Genomic DNA, 4,345 nt, shown 5'->3' with positions numbered 1-4,345 from the left:
TGGAAGTTTGTTTGATTAGCCGTCGTTCCCATCCCTCTCCGCTCTATCTCCATTCTCAAGTTCGTGCTTGAAATGTGGGTTCTTTCCCTCGTAAATCCCGGTAAAGTCCTGGAACCCATTGTTCTCGTCTGATCTTCTTCTTGTTCGGCTCTCTGGCCTTGTGGGTCGGTAACTTCAGCGTAGCTATCTGATCTCGACTGCTTCATCCTCGGAGAACTTTGTTGAATTCTTCACTCATAAACCTATGGATCTCGGTCGTGCCGTATCAGAGACGGAGCCCTGAACTGCCTGAAGACGCTTTCCTCAAATACCTTGGACACTTCGAGTGCCCCGGTGTCATTCATAGCCTTAGCGATAACGAATCCCGTGAAGTGGTCCTGGAACAGCAGCAGTGCAGTATTGCCCCGCTGAGCTCGAGGAAGGGGAATCACAAAATCCATTGACACGACTTGGAATGGATGGTCTGACACCACATTTCCTGGCGAGTAACCTCTCAACTGTGGCATGCTCTTACTGGTATTGCAGTCCTCGCAGGCCCTAACATGTTTCACCACGTCGGCGTAAAGACCAATCCAGTAGTAGTCGGCCTTGACTCGGTGATAAGTTCTGACGATGCCCTGATACCCTCCTTCGATCGAGTTGTGACCGTTATGAAGTATTTCGTCGACCATAGTTGACGGAATCACCAATCTCAATGAGAGGTTCGGTTCGCCGAGTTCGCCCAGTCGGCGGGCTCCATCTCGGCGGTATAACAGGCCGTCTTCGCTGAGTACAAAGACTTCTGCGACTTTGCCGGCATTCTGAGCTCGACGGTGTGTAAGGTCCTCAAATTCACCTCTCAGGTACGCCTTCAGATCGTCCCACCTGAGTTCTTCATCTTGTGCCTTCGCGATTCGTCGCCTCCGCTCAGTCTGTACTGCCACTGGATCAATGTCGTTGGCATTCTGAGCTGTCTGGGCTGGCTCCATCTGCGACCCTGTTTCGACATTCGGGGTCGTGTCGTTAGTCCGCCGAGCCGATACCCTGCTGACTTGTTCGAACTCATCTCCACTGCTTTCAAACGCAGATCCTCTTGGATTTATTGACACGACTTCGTGATCCTGACTTCCTCCTCTTGCTCTAGCCGAGTCTTCATCCAGCTCGTCCTCAAAGTGAACTCGGCGTACTCGGCTACGAGTGACTGCCGTGACAATCAAGGTTTCCGCTGGGTTGTGTGTGGCGTACAGTTCTTCGGCTACTCGGTTAATCATTCTCAGTTCTGCTTTCCTATCCGTCCCGAGAACTACTCGTCCAGCTTTAGCTTCCAGTGCTTCTGTAGCGAGAGAATCAGCCGCTGCGTTATAGTGTCGCGCTATGTGTCGATATCGGACCGAGTTGAGTTGTTTCGTGAGATCCTTGTGTCGAGCTAGCTCCACTTGCAACGTTTCCTTCTTGCATGCTATCACCCCCATGGATTGCTGGATTGCAAGCCGGGAGTCACCCACGATAATCAGATCGGTTATCCCTCGGTCAATCGCCGCCAAGACTCCATTGTTCATGCCGGTGTACTCAGCGATTTTGACTGTGGTGGACGACAGGTACGCACTCGCAGCAATCTCAATGTCCCAATTCGGAAGGTGCCACAGTATCCACGAACAACTGCCATACCCGCCGTATTTAGCCGTCTTCGCTGAGCCATCAAATGACAGCACGCATCCTGCAAAGTCAGCTGATATTCGGGCATATAGCAGCGCTGGGTCCATTCGAACTGTCGCCGAGTTCTTGGAGGGAGGCACCAGGTGCTTCAAGGAATCGTCGAGTTCGATAAACGGGGTTATCGACGCCTGGAGCAATTGGGCGAAGTCTACATCTCGCTCACGTACTCGCTTCACCTTCAAATCGTAGGGCGACAACATAACTGCGAAACTGCATGCGCGGCCGTACAGCGACTTTGACTTAAACACCCACTCCAACGTGGAGAAACGGGTGTAGACGTGTAGCGTCTTTCCCGCCAAGAGTCGTGGGACCAAAGCACCTCGCGTCATCAAGCCCCTTCCCAGAAGCTCTCCGTTGTCCCACGAGGGCTGACAACAAACGAAGTGAATCCTTTTTTTTTTTAAGAAGTAGTGTAGTGTATGTAAGGTCGAGAAGGTGTTAGACCTCTCTTCCAGTTAGCTCTCAGTCTTATATTTCCCTCCTTCTACTCAATAGGAAGCCAAGCCAATCAACAACTTTTATTTTCAACTTACTAGTGTTCCTATCTACCGCTCCTGCAGCCACGGAACAAGACCGTACTCCCTGAACAGCCGCGGACTACCCGACCCTTGAAGGAAGAGGAGGTATACGACAACAGCTTCTTAAGCTGATATTCACTTTACTTTACACCATTATGCTTCGACGCACTGCTGCGCTTATCCTTATACGCAGAGTCCCATAGTCCGTTGATCTTCAACTTGACCAACGGCTGTTGTGACGGGGTCACACAGCACCTTGCACAGAGGAAGTGCTTAATGGTATTTACTACCCGAGTGAACGTTAGTTTACGTGTTCCCGGCCTCAGTGGAAACGGTTTGCTACTCAGAGGAGTAGATGTAAGACTGATGTATTTATAAGAAAGGTTAGCTTGGGTTTTATACAAACTAGAGGCTACCTATAGTGGAGCTAAGTAGTCATGTCTTGACTGGCTCCGAGAGCACCTGGTACTGTGTACCAGGTGTCCACAAGAGTGACGGGTCACTCTTTTTGTAACTGGGGCTTACTGGATTGTACCCTGTTACCTCCCCCCCCCACTTGAATGAGAATCACCTAATTCTCCAATCAGAAGTTAGAGAATTAAACACCAAAAGGTGAATTCTCACACTGAGCAGCCACGAGACCAGCGCGGCTCTCAATCACACCCACAGTAAATTGGGCTCCCAAAGCTCACTAGGATTTGCATCCTTATGCTTAAAGCTGTGTTGTTTTGTTTTTTGGTGAGGTTACATTGATGTCACTTAGTTAGACTAGCGACTTCCTATGCCCGTCTTTCGCAGCGCAGCCCTCACGTCGACTCTGCGCTGTTATCCACCGGTCCAAGCCTCCGCTTCCCCGTATACTCTCTCTTCACCATTTGTGGATGTTAATCCGTGTCCGTTGTTTCCATTGCACTCTCCCTGCCCTGCCAGTGTGCTAGGTCCCCAAACATATAGTTGAGTGTGTCCACCCATCGTAGCAGAGTCTGAGGACTGTCCCCTTCGAAGTGGACTTGTACACTACGCTTCGTATCCATTGCTAGGTTGGCCAGACTGGCAGCCTTTTTGTTGTAACACCGTAGGCGGTGGTGCCACTTGGACACCACTAGGCTGTCGGCCAGTCTTCTGCTTTTCCAGTAAAATTGTTTGAGGTGAGGTGCCCTGGGTGGTTTCCTCTCGCTAAGTTGCCGAATAATCATCGCACTATCACCAATTACCTCCAGTGGAGTGCATCTCTTGGCTGCACATGCCTTGAGCCCAAAGTACAGCCCCAGGTTTTCCGCTACGTTGTTGGTCGTCTTCTTGTTGGCCAGGGACAGCGTGCCGATCCAGCATAATTTCACTCCTACCAGTGGGGTTCCGACCCGAATAACTATAGATCCGCTCCCGCCTGGACCCGGATTGCCGCGGGACCCCCCATCGAAAAAGAGGAGATACACCGCTGCACTGTGTGGTGGTTCAGGCCGTTTGGTCACTGGGTCACTTTTCAATAGTCCAGTCCTCAATACAGCGTTTGCCTTATCGCCCAAGTCGCGAGTCGACGTGCTATACATATGGGCCCGCACCGTTTCGTACCCATGGTGAAGTCTTGACTGCAAGGCCGTTGTGTGGTGCCCTTCTGTTACATTGTTGTTTTTGTCAAAGTGTTCAACTCTCCATCTCCATACTGCATGGAAATACGTAGCTGCTCCAAGTCTCCAGCAGTTGTCTGTAAGTCCCTCAACTCTTTCGACGAAGGCGACCGAAGTCGTTGTCGTCGGTTCATGAAGTTGTTCTGCAACCTTCCATATACCTTCCGGTACCCGACTAAGCTTTAGCCCAAAGATGCAACTTTCGACTTCCTCTTCGCTCATGCCTAATCCCCTCCATGGCGTTAGGAGTACCCGTCTCAGTTTCATCGCCGCTGGGCAACCTGTAACGGGGTTACATGGTGTGGAACACACAGGGGTACGAAGTACCCGGAGAGTTAACAAACTCTCAGTACATAATTTGGAGAGTTAACAAGGTCTCTCAGTACGTTGGCCGAAAGCCACACGTTATGCATTTGATAAGGTTTAACTATGCTAGATAGTTAAACAGATACATTTACCCCTAGGCGGCTTGGCGCGCAATAATAGTAAATAAAACACTTCTGG

Source organism: Phytophthora infestans, genomic scaffold, assembly GCF_000142945.1.
Source record: "Phytophthora infestans T30-4 supercont1.43 genomic scaffold, whole genome shotgun sequence".
Taxonomy (NCBI): Eukaryota; Oomycota; class Peronosporomycetes; order Peronosporales; family Peronosporaceae; genus Phytophthora; species Phytophthora infestans.
The sequence above is the reverse complement of the archived record's forward strand: the minus strand, read 5'-3'. Positions refer to the sequence as shown.